Source organism: Scyliorhinus canicula, chromosome 5 (assembly GCF_902713615.1).
Source record: "Scyliorhinus canicula chromosome 5, sScyCan1.1, whole genome shotgun sequence".
Lineage (NCBI taxonomy): Eukaryota > Metazoa > Chordata > Chondrichthyes > Carcharhiniformes > Scyliorhinidae > Scyliorhinus > Scyliorhinus canicula.
Window position 1 is genome coordinate 181,223,455 of NC_052150.1, and position 21,835 is coordinate 181,245,289.

Here is a 21,835-nt window from a genome sequence, read left to right on the forward strand (position 1 = left end):
AGTGGGTGAGCCGGGTGACCCCCGGGTGGCAGAGGTCCTTGTGGATAGCTTTCAGGTGGTCATCGTGCGCGCTGGTGCACGTGCCGCGGGACAGGACATCTGGGGGCTCATTGAGCTTCCCCGGTCGGTACATGATATCGTACTTGTAGGTGGAGAGTTCGATCCTCCACCGTAGGATCTTATCGTTTTTAATTTTGCCCCTTTGAGTTGTCAAACATAAAGGCAACCGATCTTTGGTCAGTGATGAGGGTGAACCTCCTACCTGCGAGGTAGTGCCGCCAGTGACGTATAGCTTCCACGATGGCTTGTGCTTCCTTTTCGACTGAGGAGTGTCGAAGTTCCGAAGCGGAGAGGGTTCGGGAGAAAAAGGCGACTGGTCTCCCTGCCTGATTTAGAGTGGCTATGAGAGCGACCTTTGAGGCATCGCCCTCTACCTGGAAGGGGACGGATTCACCCACCGCCCGCATGGCCGCTTTGGCGATGTCCTCCTTGATGCAGGTGAAGGCCTAACGAGCCTCATCTGATAGGGGAAAAAGTGGCCTTAAATAGTGGGCGGGCTTTGTCCGCATACTGAGGGACCCACTGGGCATAATATGAGAAAAACCACAGGCACCTTTTGAGGGCCCTGGGACAATGAGGGAGAGGGAGTTGTAGGACCGCATACGGTCCAGGACTCCGTTTTCCATGACATAGCCGAGGACGGTTAGCCTGGTCTTGCGGAAAACGCATTTCTCCGTGTTATACGTGAGATTGGGTTTCTGGGTGGTCTGGAGAAATCGATGAAGGTTAGCATTGTGGTCCTGCTGATCATGGCCGCAGATGGTGACGTTATCCAAGTACGGAAACGTGGCCCGCAGCCCGTACTGGTCCACCATTCGGTCCATTGCTCGTTGGAACACCGAGACCCCATTCGTGATGCCAATGGGAACCCAGAGGAAGTGGAAGAGGCGGCCATCGGCCTCGAATGCTGTGTAGTGGCGGTCCTCCTGGCGGATTGGGAGCTGGTGGTATGCAGACTTCAGATCCACCGTGGAGAAGACGCGATAGTGGGCGATCTGATTCATCATGTCTGCAATCCTAGGGAGGGGGTACGCATCGAGGAGCGTGAACCGATTAATGGTTTGGCTATAGTCCACTACCATTCGGAATTTTTCCCCGGTCTTGATGACCAGCACCTGAGCTCTCCAGGGGCTATTACTGGCCTCTATGATCCCCTCACGTAGAAGCCTATGAACCTCGGTTCTGATAAACACCCTGTCCTGCAGGTTGTATCGCCTGCTGCGAGTGGCTACAGGTCTGCAGTCCGGCGTGAGATTGGCAAAGAGTGGAGGGGGGTCGATTTTTAGCTTAGCGAGGCTGCAAATAGTGAGTGGGGGCAAGGGCCCGCCGAAGCTGAGCGTGAGGCTTTTCAGGTTGCACTGTAAATCGAGTCCCAGTAAGAGTGGGGCGCAGAGTTCGGGGAGTACGTATAGCTGGAAGTTCGAGTAGCTAGTGCCCTGGATCGTTAGGGTCGCAACGGTGCGCCCTTGGAAGTGAACAGAGTGAGAGCCTGATGCGAGAGAGATAGTTTGCCATGGAGGGAAGATAGGGAGCGAACAGCGTCTTACCAGATCTGGGTGTACGAAGCTCTCGGTGCTCCCGGAGTCAAAGAGGCAGGGTGTCCTGTACCCGTTGATTTGAACGGTCATCATCGAATTGCGGAGGTGTTTCGGACGTGACTGGTCCAATGTAACTGCGCTGAGTTGGCGGCTCGATCAGCTGTGTTGGAGTGGCCCCGTGATGACTGCCCTTCGAGTCGATTTTCAGCATTTGAAGAGGAAGGATCCCAAGATGGCCGTCCCCGTGGATCGCACGTGGCGGGCGGCGAGGAAGATGGAGCCCAAGATGGCGGCCCCCATGATTCGCACGTGTCGGTTGGGGGGGCGGAGTCGGAGTACAGGCCGAAGCATTTTGGGGCCTGTGGGCCTATGAATTTTGAAAGCGAGTGCTCTGGGCTGCGGGAGAGTTTGGAGGGGGGATTCCTTCGCCAGGCAGACCCGGGCATAGTGTCCTTTGCGACCGCAGGTCCTGCAGGTCACGCTACGGGCCGGGCAGTACTGCCGTGGGTGCTGGGGCTGTCCGCAAAAATGGCACACTGGAGCTGCGCAGTGGTGGGTGGCCGCGCTGCGCATGCCTGGGGCAGTCCCTGGTCGGGGGCCCAGGATGGGGTCACTTGGTTCCGCGGGAACGAGGTGAGGCTGCGGAACGAGACCTCTGGAGTGCTTGATTCAGCCAGGTAGGCCTTGAAACATCTTAGTCAGTGTTGAAAAATTTCTCTTGCCTCTGCAGCCTGCGGGTCGAGTTCTAGTCGATCAGGTTTGAGGGCCGATTCCATAGTCGTTTTCTTCAAGTTTCCTGAGACTATTAAATTGATGTGACCATTAATTCACAAGACACGTGGTTGGAAGTGAACAGTAGTTTTAATAGTCTTACAACTGAGCCTGCCTGCGACGAGATGAACTGGCAACAGGCTCACAACTGCTGATCTTTCTACTTCCGGTTAGTGGGAGGAGCCATGGGCGGAACCATGGACGGCGGAGCCAAGGGTGGAGCCCAGTACAAACTCCTCATCTCCCCCTATGGGCAGAGCCGCGCAACTGCTTGTATACCGAGCTTACATAGACACAACACATATAATACAGTGTGAATTATTAGGAATATGATTCACCACAAGCGCAAAGAGACAGGGAGGAGAGAATGGCTAGGCAACAGTTGGTCGACTCCATACTGGAGGTGGACCGTAAATATTCTGAGGCCCCGACCATAGAGCTCCTGACAGAGAAGAAAAAGCTACAAATGGACTTTGACCTGCTCTCTACGAGGAAAGTGGTGCACCATCTCCGCCAAGCATGGGGGACCCTATACGAATACGAGACAAAGCCAGCCGTCTGCTGGCGCACCAGCTGGAAAAGCAGACAGCCACTAGAGAGATCGCACAAATTAGAGACAGCAGAGACACGTTAGAAACAGACCCAGACAAGGTTACCAAAACCTTTTGAGGCCTTTTACCGGAATCTGTACACCTCAAAGCCCCCAGCATGGGACTCGAGGATGAAACAGTTCCTCGATGGACTGGACATGTCAGTCATGGGGGAGGACAGGAAATGGTGCTTGTAAGCACAGCTAGAACTGGGAGAGATCATGGAGAGTATTAGCTCCATGCAGGCGGAGAAGGCGCCTGGACCGAGCGGGTTCCCGGCAGGCTTTTTAAAAAAGTTTGCGACAGCACTGGCTCCACACCAGAGGGAGATGTTCACAGACTTGCTGTTAAGGGGCACACTGCCACCTATGCTGACACATACCTCAATCTCGCTAATACCTAAGAAAGACAAAGACTCAACGAAGTGTGGTTCATGCAGACCCATCTCACTCCTAAACATAGATGCCAAAATATTGGGAAAGATCCTAGCCAAAATGCTGGAGATCTGCGTACCAGAGATGGTCGCAGAGGGTCAAATGGGCTTTGTCAAAGTGAGACATCGAACATCAGCTGCCTCATGAACCTGATCATGACCCCCATCTGGGGAGAGAAAACCTGAAGTGATCGTCTCCCTGGACGCAGAAAAGGCCTTCGGCAGAATCGAGTACAAGTACCTCATAGAGATACTGGAGTGGTTCGGTCTCAGAACAGAATTCACTTCCTGGGTGAAGCTCCTGTACAACGATCACATGGCGGGCGTTCGGACTGACACCAGCAACTCCCAGTACTTCCAGCTGCACAGGGGCACTGGGCAGGGATGATGTCGTCCCCGCTTCTATTCGCCCGAGCGATCAAACCACTTGCGATCGCACTCAGAACAGCAAAGAACAGGAGGCGGATCCAAAGATGAGACAAAGTCTCGCTCTTATGCAGATGACCGGCTCCTCTACATCTCGACCCACAAAGCAGCATGGAAGGAATCATCGCGCTCCTGAAAGAGTTCAGTACCTTCTTGGGCTACAAACTCAATATGAGCAAAAGCGAGATCTTCCCGGTTAACCCGCAAGGGGGGAGGGCAGTACTGTTGGGACTGCCGTTTCAACAAGCCCGACACACATTCCGCTACCTGAGGATTCAAATCGCTCATGACTGGACAAGGATACACAAATGGAACCTTACCAGTCTGACAGAGGAAGTCAAAAAGGACCTGCAGAGATGGTACATACTCCCGCTCTCCTTCAAGGGGAAAGTGCAAATGAACGTGCTGCCCAGGAGCCTCTTCCTACTTAGATCCATCTTGATCTATATCCCCAAGACTTTTTTTGATTCACTGGACAAATTAATCATGGCGTTTGTATGCTGCGGGGAAAGAATGCTAGGATCCCAAAGAATGTCTTACAGAAAATAAAAGCCGGGGGGGGGGGGGGGGGGGGGGGTGGTGCACGGAGGAGACCTTCTGTACGAGGACCTCTCTCCAGGCCCCTGTACGAGGACCTCTCTCCAGGCCCTCGCCACGGCAGCACTCCCATCCCCACACAAAAAACACTCCAGCAGCCCAGTGGTGGTATCCACCCTCCAGACCTCGAACCAACTACGGCAGCAATTTGACCTGACCATAATTCCGATAAAGCCCCCATCTGCAATAACCATAGGTTCACGCTGGCACTCATTGACGCCAGCTTTAAAAGATGGAGACATGACGGGGGGGGGGGGGGGGCTGACATTCAGTCAGGGACCTATACACTGATGGTAGGATCATAACACTGGACAAACTGACGGAGAGTTTCCAGCTAGCAAATGAACTCAGATACCTGCAACTTAAAAACGAAAAGAGACAAGGACATACCCGTGACTACCGTGACAGACATTATTAGAAGAACTACTGGATGCAAACATTCCAAGCAGAGGGAACTGCAGCAACATGTACAAATGACTGGTAGAGAAGGCCGACACCGGACTAGACACAACGAGGAGGAAATGGAAGGAAGACCCAGGGTTCAAAATAGGGTGGGGTCTCTGTAGCGAAGCACTGCATTGGGTCAACTCCACCTCCACGTGCGCAAGACTCAACCTAATGCAACTAAAAGTGGCACTTTGAGCCCACTTACCAAGAACCCGAATGAGTAGTTTCTTCCTGGAGGTGGAGGACAGATGTGAACAGTGCCAAGGAGGCCTGGCTAACCACGCCAACCTGTTCTGGTCTTGCCCCAGACTTGCCATGTACTGGACAGCCTTCTTTGAGGCAATCCCAAAGTGGTGGGAGTGAATCATAGAATATATAGTGCAGAAGGTGGTCATTTGGCCCATCGAGTCTGCACTGGCCCTTGGAAAGAGCACCCTACCTAAGCCCACATCTCCACCCGATCCCCTTAATCCACTAACCCCACCTAACCTTTTTGGATACTAAGGGCAATTTAGCATGGCCAATCCACCTAACCTGCACATCTTTGGACTGTGGCAGGTAACCGGAGCACCAGGAGGGAACCCACGCAGACCCGGGAGAAAGTGCAAACTCCGCACAGTGACCCAAGCTGGGAATCGAATCTGGGACCCCGGAGTTGTGAAGCAACTGTGCTAACCACTGTGTTACCGTGTTCCCCCCCCCCCCCCCCCCCCCCCCCCCGAGGGTGGAGCTATGCCCGAAAGTGGCTGTTCTTGAAAATACAGAAAAATGTGTCATTTGAAACATGGAAGAGTGGCAATATCTGGTCCGAGAGGGTACAGGGAAAGATCCCACAAAAGGTTAATAGCAGCTGCAAAGAGCAGGATTGTAAAATGCAGATTATCAAACACACAGGTTTCATGTGGTAAGCTAAAACAATGACTCACACCTTCATGGAATGTAACTATCTCAGGAAGTATCTGGAAAGGATGGAAGATGCTCAGCCGAATTTGGTGTAAATTCTAAAGTGTAAAATTCTATGGACATCAAGTCAATTAATAGAAAATTGGAGACGTCCTGTCTACGGGAGACACAATTTGAAGTCAAAATCAAAGGCAAAGTTATGAGCTGGGGACAATTGGAAAATTAAGCGATTCAAAAGCAGGAAGTGGAGGTAACACCTATTGAAACCAGGGCGTTTTGTAATCAGATCTGAGAGGTGACGTTATGCGCAAAGTGAATAGTTGGTTTTATTTAGATGTTTGCATCAAGGATACTTTTTGACAATCTAAATGAAACAAGCTCATTTACAATAAAGTCGTTAAAACTTGGTGACTCTTCGAAAGAGAATATAAACCTGAAGAAAGGGGACAGCCAGCAGAGCCAGCTCTCACAGCTCGGTGCATGGGAAGGATAGGACACAGCAACCGAGGTCACCAGCGAATACAACTCAAGAAGACCAGATTTTAAGAAGATCGATTGTCAAGGCCAGGGCCTGAAGGTCCCTTCAACCAACAGGAATGATCCCGAAGCAAGATCTTTTTTCCTTTCTGTAAAGAAAGTGTTTGCAGCTTTTAAAAGAAAAAATATAATAATAAAATAACTTAACTTAACCTGAAAAAGTGGTTATTAGCCTACTTTACTTCCTTAACAATGCAGGACCAGGATATCGATGCTACTAAGGGGTAAGTAGGTAAAATTCTTCGGTGAAGGTATGGGTTATACTGGGGGATAACTTGAAAATATAGTTTGACCTAAATAGCACCCACCGAAGCCTGCATCGGAGTCAGGGAGTGAGAATCCCTGTTCACCATTTAGAATATCGACCTTTTTTTGGTATAGGGGGAATTCTAAGAATAGTGGTGAGTTTAAAATTCAGGTGGTCTTCGGGGTGCCAGAGCAGCCGGGTCTTTTTGCCTTGTCTTTGCCTCCCTGATCGCCCGCCGAAGAATCTTGCTCACCTGGCGATCAACACCACCACCTAAAGCTGCAAACTGGCTGTTTGACCTATCGGAATCAAGAAGGGAGGAGGGAGGGGGGGGGGGGGGGATAGAGGGGAGCCAGATGGAAAAAAGAGAAGGGAACACAAACTGGGGGGAGAGAGCAGGAGCGGACAACAGCCACAACATGCTCAGCAAGGCGAAAGAAAGAATGGGAAAAGGTAACGACCAATGGCCGATGCTGATGCAACTGCAGAGATAAAAAGTTGACCAAGCAGTATAAATAGCATCGGGGCACCACCAATGTGCCCCTTCCAACCTGTTTTGTTTTGTTAAGAAAAAGAGAAGAAAGTGGGGGGTGGAAGACCCACTTTCCTGTGACGTATTTTTACTTTTTGTTTTTGGTTTTGTGTGTATATTTGCAATTATAAAATGTACAAAACCCAATAAAAAATATTTTTTTAAAATTTGAATGTGTGAAATTACTGGTTAGTCAATAGCTAATTAATTAATTAGATAGAAATGGGGTTTAATTGGGTGCAGTGCTTCAATTACCAGACGTGGGAGATCCGTGATGCCGCAGGTGTTCTACACAACCACACCTGCATGAAGTGCACCCAATTGCACCTCATCATAGACCACATGGCACTTAGAAGCATGCAGGTAGCGGAGAGTCATAGATAGGAGTTTTATAGACATGGTCACACCCAAAGTGCAGGCAGATAGATGGGTGACCACTAGAAGGGGGAGGCAGTCCGTGCAGGAATCCCTGTGGCTGTTCCCCTCGCTAACAGGTATACCATCTTGGATACTATTGTGGCTGAGGGACTATCAGGGGAAAACAGCAGCCAGAACAGTAGCACCACAACTGGCTCTGTTGCTCAGCAGGGGAGGGCAAAGTGCAGGAGAGCAATAGTTATAGGGGATTCTATAGTAAGGGGCACAGATAGGCGCTTCTGTGGATGTGAAAGAGACTCCAGATTGTACGCTGCCTCCCTGGTGCCAGGGTCAAGAATGTCTCTGAACGAACACAGAACATCCTGAAAGGAGAGGGTGAACAGCCAGAGATAGGTACTGACGACATAGGCAGGAAGAGCGATAAGGTCCTGCAGAAGGCATTTATGGAGTTTGGCAGTAAGCTAAAAAGCAGGAACTCGAGGGTTGTAATCTCAAGGTTACTCCCTGTGCCACGTGCCAGTGAGGCTAGAAATAGGAGCATAGTGCAGCTAAATACGTGGCTAATCTGGTGGTGTAGAAGGGAGGATATCAGTTTTATGGACCATTGGGATCTCTTCCAGAAAGATGGGATCTGTACAAGAAGGACGGGTTGCTTCTAAACTGAAGCGGCATCAATATCCTGGCTGGGAGTTTTGCGAGAGTCACCCGGGAGGATTTAAATTAGTATGGCAGGAACCAGAGCATTCGCTTAGAAGGCGTAATAACTGAAGGGGAAATAGAGAACAAAAATAAGAGAACAACAACATCACCCTAACGCAGTGGTCTGAAGTGTTTGTGTTTCAATGCCAGATGTATCGCAGGTAAGGCAGATAGACTTAGAGCACTGATTAGTACTTGGAACTATGATGTTGTGGCTATCACAGGAATGTGGTTAAAGGAAGGGCAAGATTGGCAGCAGAAGGTGGGAGAATATATCTTCAGGAGAGATAGAGGGCAGTGTAAAAGGTGTGGGGAAGTAGCATTACTGGTTAAGGAAAGTATTTTACCTGTATTGCGGTAGGACACCTCAGAGGGCTCATACAATGCTCAAGAACAGGAGGAGGGCAATCACAATGTTGGGGTTTATTACAAGCCCCCAAACTGCCAGCGAGAGATAGAGGAGCAGATAGGTAGAGAGAATTTGGATAGGTGCAAAAATAACAGGGTTGTTGTGGTAGGGCATGTTAACTTCCCCTATATTGATTGGGACTCGCTTAGTGCTAGGTGCTTGGATGGGGCAGAGTTTGTATCCAGGGAGGCTTCTTGATGTAATATGTAGATAGGGATGGGCAGTACTGGACCTGGTATTGGGGAATAAGCCTGGACAGGTGGTTGAGATTTCAGTAGGGGAACGTTTTGGGAGTAGGAACCACTATTCTGTAAGTTTTAGGGTACTTTTGGATAGGGATGAGGGCAAAGGTGCTGAACTGGGTAAAGGTAAATTACGATAACATTAGACAGGAATTGAAGAATTTGGATTGGGTGCGGCTGTTGGGAGATCAAATCAACATCAGATATGTGGGAGTCTTTTAAGCAACAGTCGATTAGGATTCAGGAAAGTCACGTTCCTGAGAGAATGAAGGACAAGCATGGGAAGTTTAGAGAGCCTTGGATAATGAGGGATATGGTGAACCTCATCAAAAAGAAAAAGGAGGCTTTTGTACGGTCTGGAAGGGTGGGGACAGTCAAACCCCTTGAGGAGTATAAAGAAAGCAGGAAAGTACTTCAGTGGGAAATTAGGAGGGCTAGGAGGGGGTCATGAAAAGTCTTTGGCAAGTAGGATTAAAGGTGAATCCCAAAGCTTTTTAATCATATGTAAAAAACAAGAGGGTGGGCAGGAAAAGGATTGGACTGTTTAAGGACAGTGTCGGGAATCTAGGTGCTGAGCCAGAGGAAACGGGTGAGGTACTAAGTGTTCACCAAAGAAAAGGACTTTGTGGAAGATGATTCTTGGGTAGTGTGTCTGGATAGTTTAGGTCATGTTGTCATAAAAAAGGAGGTATTGGGTATTAGGGTGAAAGACACTAAGATAGATAAGACTCCAGGGCTGGATGGGATTTACCCAGAATACAGAGGGAAGCAAGGGGGGAAATTGCTGGGGCCTTGACTGACATCTTTGTATCCTCATTGGCTACAGGTCAGGTCCCAAAGGACTGGATAATAGCTAATGTAGTACTACTGTGTAAGAGAGATAGCAGGGATAATCCTGGAAACTATAGGCCGATGAGCCTTAAGTCGGTAGTAGGTAAATTATTGGAAGAAATCTCAGGGACAGGATTTATATCCATTTCAAAACAAATGGACTCATTAGTGTAAAACAGCATAGTTTTGTGAAGGGGAGGTCGTGTCTCAATAACTTGATTGAGTTTTTTGAGGAGGTGACAAAGATGATTGATGAGGGGAGGGCGGAGGATGTTGTTTCCATGAACTTCAATAAAGACTATGACAAACTGCCTCATGGCAAACTGGTACAAAAGCTGAAGTCATACGGGACCAGAGGTGAGGTGGCAAGATGGATACAGAACTGGCTTGGTCACAGAAGGCAGAGGGCAGCAGTATGAAGGTGTTTTTCTGAATGGAAGGTTGTGGCTAGTGGTGTTCCGCAGGCAGGATACGTCTTATGAGGAAAGGTTGAGGGAGCTAGGGCTTTTCTCTTTGGAGCGGAGGAGGATGAGAGGCGCCTTAATAGAGGTTTATATGATGATGAGGGGGATAGATGGACGTTCAGAGACTATTTCCACGGGTGGATGTAGCTGTTACAAGGGATCATAACTATAAGATTCAGGGTGGGAGATATAGGAGGGATGTCCGAGGTGGGTTCTTTACTCAGAGAGTCGTTAGGGTGTGGAATGGACTGCCTGCTGTGATAGTGAGTCGGACACTTTAGGAACTTTCAAGCGGTTATAGGATAGGCACATGCACACCAGAATGACAGGAAGTGGGATAGCTTGATCTTGGTTTCGGACAATGCTCGGCACAACATCGAGAGCCAAAGGGCCTGTTGTGTGCTGTACTGTTCTATGTTCTATGATCGGTGCTGGGGCCTCTTGTTTGTATTATAAATGTACGATTTGGAGGAAAATATAGCTGGTCCAATTAGTAAGTTCACGGATGACACCAAGGTTGGAGGAGTGGCAGATAGTGTTGAGAATTGTCAGAATATACAGCAGGACGTAGATATGTTGGAGACTTGGGCTTTGGGCAGAGAAATGCAAATAGAGTTTAATCCAGACAGATGTGAGGTAATGCATTTTGGTAATGCGTCTAACATAGAGGGAAATAAACAGTAAATGGCAAAACTCTTAGGAATATAGAAAGTCAGGGAGGTCTGGGCATGCAGATCCACAGATCTTTGAAAATGGCAACACAAGTGGACAAGGTAGTCAAGAAGCATATGGAATGCTTGCATATGGAATAGGATGAGGCAGGCATAGAGTATAAAACTGGCAAGTCATGCTGCAGTTATATAGAATCTTGCTAAGGCCATACTTGGAATATTGCGCACAATTCTGGTTGCCACACGACGAAAAGGATGTGGAGGTTTTGGAGAGGGTGCAGAGGAGGTTTACCAGGATGTTTCCTGGTCTGGAGGGTGTTAGCTCTGCGGAAAGGCTCAATAGATTCAGACTGCTTTCATTAGAATGACAGAGGTTGAGGGGAAACCTGATAGATTATGAAAGGCATGGATAGAGTGGATATGCAGACTCTCTTTCCCAGGGTGGAGGTGTCAGTCACTAGTAGGCATAGGTTTAAGGTCCGTGGGGCAAAGTTTAGAGGAGATGTGTGAGGCAGGTTTCTATACAGAGAATACTGAGTGCCTGGAATGCACTGCCTGGGGAGGTTGTGGGAGCAGATACATTTAACAGCATTCAAAAGGCATGGCATAGAGGGATATGGCACTAGGAATGCTGAGGGCTTTGGCCAAGGATTGCTTCATGTCCAGTACAGGCTTGGAGGGCCGAAGGGCCTGTTCCTGTGCTGTATTGTTCTTCCTGACTTTGTAGTGGTTTGCTAAAACTGGGTGGCTTGCTAGGCCACTTCAGAGGGCATGCAATTATTAGCCATATTGCTATGGGTCTTTTATTTATATTCATTTAGGGGACTGGGCGTCACTGGCGAGGTCAACACTTATCCCCTATCCGCAGTTGCCCTTGAGAAGATGGCGGTGAGCTGCCTTCTTGAACTGCTGCAGCCACTGAGGTGTAGGTACAGCCACAGTGCTGTTTGGGAAGGAGTTCCATGATTTAGACCCAGCAACAGTGAAGGAAAGTCAGGATGGTGAGTGACTTGAAGCAGGAAAGGGGAGCAGACATATGAAAATCGCTTATTGTCATAAGTAGGCTTCAATGAAGTTACTGTGAAAAGCCCCTAGTCGCCACATTCCAGCGCCTGACCGGGGAGGCTGGTACGGGAATAATAATAGGTACGGGCTGGTACAGGTTTCTGATGTACGACTTTGAGAATTACCCAGAAAGTTTGAACTTCCAAAAGTAATTCCTCTGCCACCCAGGACCTTCTGACTGACACTCATTAGGCTTCAGACAGTTTAGATTTACTTTCCTGGATAGTTATCTGGGAAATGTTGGACAAAACAAAATCCTGTCTAGCTCTTGGTTATTTATATGACTAAATCACCAGCACTGCCCCATCCACCCCCTAACTTGATCCGACCACTGCCTGACCTAACTATCCTTCCAATTCGGCCTGACTTGACAAATTTTATTTTTGCTCCTAAAGTCTCCCTCTCGCGGCATCCAATTGTTTAAATTTGTATTGAAATGATTGACATGTAAGGAAGCCAAAATTGTATGCATTGGCACAAAATTTTAAAAATGAATATGATGTTGCATTTTTACATTAACTCTGAACATGGTTTCAATTACATAAAAATAAGACCCCTTGCTAGGAAAACCATATTTTCATGTCACAAATTTATTTTATAATTACTGCTATCTGATTTGAAAATTAAATGAAAAATTATGATAAGCACTGACCTAGAATCAAAAAGGGTGAATTAGCGGTGTTGATGGCAAATGACATCCCACAATACAGCAACAATCCAAAGCCAGCTAGAATGGCCAATCCAGTCGATAGGACACCCATAAAAGAAACCAGGCTCTTAGTCCTCACACAGTCAAGCCTGAAATTAAATTGCATACCTCCGTAACGAGTTTTGATTTTGTTAGTTGCACAAAAATGTGTTCATACATTCAAGTGAAAAAAATGACTTTACCTCATGCAAGACATAGTAGCAAAGGTTATTGTAAGAAAGTAAGTGACTGAAAACAGTGGAACTATTGTTTTGCCATTTTTTTCAAACTGTTCCTGTCTTGACATGGAACTGGCATAGGAAACCTGTAATTCAGAAAGTTGGGAATTTCATCAAATAACTTTAGAGTCTATAGTAACAAAATAGAACAAAAAAAGCTATTCCTATAATATCATAAATTTTACTAGTACTTAACTGCAATACAAAATAATTATACCAAAATGCTCAAGTAACAATGATCAATTATTGTAACACATCCCCCCTCTGTAAGCCTTTAACTATCTGCAACATATGCTCTGGAAATGCCCTTGAAACCCTGAGATTCTCAATCTTCATCTCCTCCTTTAAGTCTTCCATCAAGTAAGAAGTCTCACAACACCAGGTTAAAGTCCAACAGGTTTGTTTCGAATCACTAGCTTTTGGAGCACTGCTCCGTCCTCAGGTGAATGAAGAGGTGAGTTCCAGAAACATATATATAGACAAAGTCAGAAATGTAAGACGCTGCTTTGAATGCAAGTTTTTGCAAATAATTAAGTCTTTACAGGTCTAGATGGAGCAAATGGAGAGAGGGATAATCACAGGTTAAAGAGGTGTGAATTGTCTCAAGATTGGTAAGATTGCGCAAGCCCAGACCAAATGGTGTGGGGTGAATGTAATGCGACTTGAATTCAAGGGCCCGGTTGAGGCTGTACTCATGTGTGCGGAACGTGACTATAGGTTTCTGCTCGGTGATTCTGCATTGTCACACGCCCTTAGAGAATGTTTGCCCGACGATCAGAGGCTGAATACCCTTGACTGCTGAAGTGTTCCCCGACTGGAAGGGAACAATCCTGCCTGGTGATTGTCGCTCGATGTCCGTTCATCCGTTGTCGCAGCGTCTGCATGGTTTCGCCAATGTACCATGCTTTAGGACATCCTTTCCTGCAGCCTATGAGGTAGACAATGTTGGCCAAGTCGCATGAATATGCACCACGTACCTGGTGGGTGGTGTTCTCATGTGTAATGGTGGTATCCATGTTGATGATCTGGCACGTACATAGTACGTACAGTGCAGAAGGAGGCCATTCAGCCCATCGAGTCTGCACCGACCCACTTAAGCCCTCACTTCCACCCTATCCCCGCTACCCAATAACCCCTCCTATCCTTTTTGGTCACTCAGGGCAATTTATCATGTCCAATCCACTTAACCTGCATGTCTTTGGACTGTGGGTGGAAACCGGAGCACCCGGAGGAAACCCACGCAGACACGGGTAGAATGTGCAGACTCCGTACAGACAGTGACCCAGTGGGGAATCGAACCTGGGACCCTGGCACTGTGAAGCCACAGTGCTATCCACTTGTGCTACTGTGCTGCCCTTGTGCTACCGTCTTGCAGAGATTGCCATGGCAGGGTTGTGTGTTGTCGTGGTCGCTCTTCTGAAGGCTGGGAGGTTGCTGCAATCAATGGTCTATTTGAGGTTGCGCAGTTGTTTGAAGGCAAGTACTGGGGGTGTGGGCTTGACCTTGGCAAGATAATTGGCTGCAAAGAAGGTGTCGTAGTATCTCTGCTCCAGGAAAGTACTGGACGACGAAGGGTACTCTGCCGCTTGTGACGGTGTCTGTCTTCTGAGGAGGTCGGCGCGGTTCTTTGCTGTGGCGCTTTGGAACTGTCGATTGATGAGTCGAGCACCATATCCCATTCGTACGTCTGTAGATGTCTGTTCAGCTCCTCCTCGTCTGAGCAGATCCTGTGTACACGGAGGGCTTGTCCATAGGGGATGGCTTCTTTAATGTGTTTAGGGTGGAAGCTGGAGAAGTGGAGCATCGTGAGGTTATCCGTGGGCTTGCGGTAAAGCGAAGTGCTGAGGTGACCGTCCTTGATGGAGACAAGTGTGTTCAAGAATTCAACCAATTCTGGAGAGTAGTCCATTATGAGTCTGATGGTGGGATGGAACTTATTGATGTAATCGTGTAGTCGTTTCAGTGATTCTTCACGGGTGTCCAAAGGAAAAAATTATCATCGATGCAGCTGGTGTATAACGTCGCATTCAAAGTATCGTCTTGCATCTTTGACATTGTGTATACATATATGTTTCTGGAACCCACGTCTTCATTCACCTGAGGAAGGAGCTGTGCTCCGAAAGCTAGTGATTCAAAACAAACCTGTTGGACTTTAACCTGGTGTTGCAAGACTTCGTACTGTGCTCACCACAGTCCAACGCCGGCATCTCCACATCTTCCTTCAAGCCCACCTCTTTGACCAACATTTGGCAAAATCTCCTAATGCCCCCTTTTCTATTTTTGTCTACTTATGCCAATGTTAAAGTTGTGTTGGTTGCAGCAGTTGTCAAAATACTCCTCTTATGCATCATCCTTCAACTGCAATGGCTAACTTTCGCAATCCACATTACTCCCCACTAATTTAAAACACCCTAATGGTGCCACAGATATAGCAGTAATCTTGATATGTGTTTTAGGAAGTTTATTGCTACAGGTGCTGGGGACAGGAAGGAGGGGTACTGCTGGGACAGACCTCAACTGAACTGAAATGAGATAGAATGCCCAAAAGAAAGGATAAAAAGAGGTGTGGTTAAGACTTTAAACTGCTAAGATGAAAACACAAAGCTTTATGAAATAACATAAGCCTGAAAGTAAAAGAAATTGAGAATGAGAATAAAGGTCACATCAAGCTAAGGAAAAAGGGTACCAAAATGTCAGGGAACCAGTATGTTTCTTTAAAAATTAATTTAAGGGATGTGGGCGTCGCTGGCTCGGCCAGCAATTGTTGCCAATTCCCTGTTGCCCTTGAGAGGTGGCGGCGAGATGCGTTCTTGAATCGCTGCAGCCCCTTAGGTGTTGGCAGATCCACACTGTTGTTTGGGAGAGTTTCAGGGTTCTGACCAAGCAACATGAGGGAAGTGTGATATATTTCTAAGTCAGGATGGGGGGGAAGCTTCCAGGTGGTGGTGTTCCCATGTATCTAATGCCTTTGTCGTTTTATATGCTAATGGTCATGGATTTGAAAGATTTTGTCCTAGATGGTGTCAAGCTTTTGCAATGTTGTTGGAATTGCACTCAGCCAGCCAAGTGGAAAGTATTCAAGTATCACAATCTTGACTTGTGCCTTGTAGATGATGGATAGGCTCTGGGAAGTCAGGTGAGCTACAGTATTTATATGGCTAGTCCAGTTTACTTTCTAGTCAATGGTAAGCCTCAGGATGTTGATAGTGGGGGATTCAGCGATGGTAATGCCATTGCATGTCAATGGCAATATTTAGATTCTCTCTTGTTGGAGATGGCCATTGCATGGCACAAATTGTACTTACCACTTGTCAGCCCAACCTGGATACTGTCCAGGCCGTGCTGCATTTGGGCCTGGACAGCTTCAATATCTGAGAAGTCATGAATGGTGCTGAATGATGTGCAAGTCATTAGCAGCAACCATTCCCACTTCTCATTTTATAAAGGACGGAAAGTCAGATGGAAGTAGCCGAAGATGATTGGGCCTAGGACACTATCCTGAGGAGCTCTTGCAGTCCTGGAACGGAGATGCTTGACCCCCAACCACCACACTATTTCCAGTTTTGCCAGTGCTCCCTCATGCCATACTCAGTTAAATGCTGCCTTGATGTCAATGGCAGTCACTTTTACTATACCTCTGGGGTTCAGCTCTTTTGTCCATGGTTGAACCAAGGCTATTGTGAGATCAGGAACTGAGTGACCATGGCGGTACCTAAACTGAGCATCAGTTGTCAGGGTATTGCCAAGCTTGATAGCTCTATTAAGGATTCCTTCCATCACCTTACTGACAATTGAAAGTATACTGCTGGGGCAGTAATTGGTCAGCTTGGATTGATCCTGTTTCTTGTGCGTGGGATATACCTGGTCAATTTTCACTCATATTGCCGGGTAGATGCCAGTGTTGTAGTTGTACTGGAAGAGCTTGGCGAAGGGCACGGCAAGTTATGGAGCACAAACCTTCAGTACTATTGAGGAATATTATCCTGTCTCAGAGCTTTTGCAACATCTAGTGCCTTCAGCCATTTCTTGATATCATATGGAGTGAATGAATTTGAATGATGACTACCATCTGCGATGCTGGGGTCCTCTGCAGGAGACTGAGCTGGATCATCACCTCACCAGGTTGACACTTAATCAAGAAGGTAATGGAATGTTAAGAACATAAGAACTAGGAGCAGGAGTAGGCCATCTGGCCCTTCGAGCCTGCTCCGCCATTCAATGAGATCACAGCTGATTTTTTGTGGACTCAGTTCCACTTTCCCACCCGAACACCATAACCCTTTATTCCTTCATTCTTCAAAAAACTATCTTTATCTTGAAAATATTTAATGAAGTAGCCTCAACTGCTTCACTGGGCAAGGAATTCCATAGATTCACAATGCTTTGGGTGAAGAAGTTCCTCCAAAACTCAGTCTATGCCCCCCTAGTTCTGCTTTCACCTGCCAGTGGAAACAACCTGCCCGCATCTATCCTATCTATTCCATTCATAATTTTATATGTTTCTATAAGATCCCCCCCCATCCTTCTAAATTCCAACAAGTACAGTCCCAGTCTACTCAACCTCTCCTCGTAATCCAACCCACTCGTAATCTAATCTTTATTACGAAAGGAAAGGAATTAAACCTAAAAGTAGGGATGTTATACAGTTATACAGTTATACAGAGCATTGGTGAGGCCGCACTATATGCAGTTTTGGTTTCCATATTTAATAAAGGTTTTCGGAGACAGTTCAGAGGATGTTTATTAGATTGATACCTGGATTAATTGGGTTGTCTCATGCGGATTGGTTAGAAAGGCTGGGTTTGTTTCCCCGAGAGTTTGGAAGAGTGAGGGGGCACTGTTTTAAAATTAGGGGTCACACTTTTAGGACAGAGATTAGGAGAAATCTTTTCTTTCAGAGGGTTGTGAGACATTGGAACCCTCTACCACAGAAGACGGTGGAAGCAGGATCACTGGATATTTTTCAGGCAGAGATAGACAGATTCTTGGTCGGCAAGGGCAAAGGGAAAGCAGCATTTGGAAAGCAGTGGTGTGATCAGACAAAGTCAGCATGGATTTACAAAATCATGCTCGACAAATCTATTGGAGTTCTTTGAAGATGTAACTAGCAGAGTTTACCAGGGAGAACCGGTGGATGTGATTTATTTGGACTTTCAGAAGGCTCTTGACAACACATCTCACATGTAAAGTTAAAGTGCATGGGATTGCGGGCAGTGTCTTGAGATGGATAGAAAGCTGGTTAACAAACAGGAAGCTAAAGGTTGGAATAAATTGGTCCTTTTCCGATTGGCATGCAGCGACTAGTGGGGTACCGCAGGGGGTTGTGTTGGGATCCCAACTGTTCACATTATATATTATGACTTGGACAAGGGAACTATATGTATTATCTCTAAATTTGAAGATGATACAAAGTTGGGTGGCAAGGTGAGCTGTGAGTATAATGCAGAGATGCGTCAGTGGGACTTGAACAGGCTGAGCGTGTGGTCATATGCATGGTAGTATAATGTGGATAAATGTGAGGTTGTCTGCTTTGGGAGCAAAAATCAAAAATCGGAAGGCAAGATTATTTTTCGAATGGGTGTAAATTGTGAGAGATGGATATTCAGCGAGACTTTGGTGTCCTTGTGCATCAGTCGCTGAAAGTAAGCACGCAGGTACAACAAGCAGCAAAGAAGGCAAATGGTATGTTCGCCTTTGCAGCGAGAGGATTTGAGTATCGGAATAGGGGTGCTTTACTGCAATTGTATAGGGCATTGGTCAGGTCACATCTGGAGTATTGGTGTCCTTATCTGAGGCAGGATGTTTTTGCTGTGGAGAGAGTGCAGCGATGGTTTGCCAGGCTAATTCCTGGGATGGCGGGACTGTCATATGAGGCAAGGCTAAATCAGTTGGGATTATATTCATTTGAGTTTAGAAGAGTGAGAGGAGACCTGATGGGAACTTTAAAAATTCTAACAGGATTAGACAGGGTAGATTCAGAAAGGATGTTCCCGATGGTGGGGGAGTCCAGAATTAAGGGTCATAGTTTGAGGATAAGGGGTAAATCTGTTAGGACTAAGGTGAGGGGAAATTTATTCACCCAGAGAATGGTGAATCTGTGAAATTCACAACCACAAGAAGGAGTTGAGACCAAAACGTTGTGCAGTTTCAAGAAGGAATTAGATGTAGCTCTTGCGGCTAAAGGAATCAAAGGTTATGGGGGGGAATGTGGGGTCAGGGTATTGACTTTGATGATCAACCATGATCATAGTAAATGACGAAGCAGGCTTGAAAGGTCTCCTCCTGCTTCTATTTTCTATGTATGTTTCTATGTACGTTATCGAGGATAAATGAGGAGTGATAACATCAACAAACTGATCGGCCCCAATTTTATTGAATGGCACAGCAGGCTCACGGGGCTGAATGGTCCACTTCTGTTCCTATTTTGTATGAAGAACATAGGAATTAGGAGCAGAAGTAGGCAATTCAGCCCTTCTAGCTTGCTCTGCCATTCAATCAGATCAAGGCTGATCTCTTCCTGGTCTCAAATCCACCTCCCTACCTGTTTCCCATATCCCTTGTAACCCAAACTATCGTCTTCTTGAAGCCATACAATGACTCAGATTCCACCGTACTATGGGGCGAGTTCCAAATTCACTACCCTCTGCGAGAAGTAGTTCCCCCTTATCTCAGTTTTAAATCAACCACCTCTAAATGTATGCCTGTGACTTTTTGTTCTAGATTTCCCGACAACAGTTGGTCTATGTTTACTTTATCAATCCCTTTTATTATTTTATATACCTCAATAAGATCCCCTTTCACCCTTCTAAACTCCAATGATAAGCCCAAACTGTTTAATCTCTCCTCATACATCAACCCTTTCATCCCCGGAATCAATCTGGTGAATCTCCTCTGAACTGCACCCAATGTCACCACATCCTTTCTCAAATAAGGAGACCAAAACTAGACAAAATACTCCAGATATCGTCTCACCAATACCGTATACAATTACTTTCACACTCAAGTTCTTTTGCAATAAACATAAACATTCCATTTGCCTTTTTCTTACACTCTTTAGTGCATAAAGACTTTCTTCGATTAATGATCAAAGGCACCCAGATCCCTCTGCCCAGACCCATTTTGAATCTGCTTTCTGTTTAGAAAATAATTTACCTTTCAATTTTTTCGGCCAAAATGGATAACCTCACAATTATCCGCATTAAACCTCTTCTGCCAAATTTTGGCCCATTCTCCTAGCCTATCTATATCCGTCTGCAAAATCTTTATCTCCTCTTCTTAGCCTGCTTTTCAACCTATTTTAGCAACATCTGCAAATTTTGCTATGTTACACTCTATCCTTGCTTGCAGATCATTTAGATAGATTGTAAACATTTGAGGTCCGAGAACTGACCCCTGCGCACCCACTAGTTACAGTTCGCCAGCCAGAGAAAGACCCATTTATCCTGGCACTCTGCTTTCTGTCAGTCAGCCAATCTTCAATCTAATTTAGTACTCTACCCCCAATTCCCTGCAATCTCACCTGATGGCACCTTGTCAAACGTCTCCTGGAAGTGTAGATATACCACATTCACAGGTTCCCCATTATCCACCTTGCTGGTTACATCCTCAAAGAGCTCAAGCAAGTATGTCAAAGCTTAACGTACTGTTGCTCGTTCTGGGTGAGTGTGCTTAACACTCAATTTGGCTCTGTTTCGTTACTTAGCTCTGGAGTCGCCAGGTATCGTTAAGATACCGCCACAAGTTTCAAGGTTAAGTTCAAAGCAATAAAACCATACACCAATTAGTAATTTCAAACAACTGAGTTTTTATTATAATACAATTATAATACTACCCATGCACACGCTAAGAGGATTAAACTATACCTACTGCTAAATAAACCAATTCTTATCTCAAGGGAACGGCCGGATCAGGGGACAAGGCCTCTTGCTCTGCTCTGGTCTGCAGACTTCAGGTTGGTACGGGTTAAAAAGGGGTCAGGAGTGTCTATCTCTGGTAGCGATCGTTGTGAGACTTACTTGCTGGCAGCTGCTGTCCTAAACCTCTCCTCTCTCTCGTTCAAGGTCTTCTTGGCAAAGCTGGTCGAAATGCTGGTCCAGAGAGGAGGGCTGGTTAAGGAGAAGAGGGCTGGTTCAGAAGAGCAAACTAAGTGTGGGACCTGTGTTTTATAGGTCCCAGGGCTCCGCGCCCTTTTGGGAAGACCCTTTTCCTGCTGGGAATCGATTGGGTCTCTTCCCAATCGATATGTTTGAATCCCCCCAATACTGAGGCTGTTCCTTGGCTACTGGGCGGGCTTTCAGGTGCTGTTTTCGGACCCCGCTGGTGCCGGGGTGTCTGGTTTCTTATACACTGTTGCAATCACTTCCCCGTTTGTGTCCATTGTTCCTGGGATCGTTCCATTACTATGTTAACTATCCTGGAGATTACCTCATTAGTATGTAGAATGTTCGTTTCGGTGCTGTCTGCTCTCTTAGCAGACAGAATACACATTGGCTTGGTGCAGTCTGCTGGTGCTGCAAACATTGTCCATTTTAACCTGTAAGCTTTGCGTTCCTCCATTTTGTATTTAGGGAATGGCCAACTTCGGTGGCTACAGTACCCTTCATAAAAACCATGCTGACAATGGTGGATTGAGCCTTGTCTTTCCAAATGTTCAGTTATCCCTCTTTTATGATTGATATTGATTCCAGCAACTTCCCCACCAGAGGTCAAGCTAATCAGTCTATATTTCCTACTTTTTGCCTCTCTCCCTTTTTGAATAGGGGCTTCACATTTGCATGTTTCCAATCCACCAGGACCTTCCCAGAATCCAGTGAATTTTGAAATATCATAACCAATGTATCCACTATATCTGCTGCCACTTCCCTGAATACCCTAGTGTGCAAGCCATCAGGTCCCGGAGACTTATCTGTCTTTAGTTCCATTAGCTTCAATATCTTCTCCCCAGTGATGGTTATTGCACCAAGTTCCTCTGTATTAACTGCAGTTTTTGGAAAATTTTCATTATTCTCTTCCATGAAGACAGAGGCAAAATATTGCTTCAGTGCATATCGGTCCCATCATCTGCGTGT

General features: G+C 46.6%; 1 pseudogene; it reads right to left on the reverse strand.

Annotated features, from left to right (window-relative positions):
• Positions 1–21,835, reverse strand: part of LOC119966466 — an 80,668-nt pseudogene that overhangs the window by 20,495 nt on the left and 38,338 nt on the right.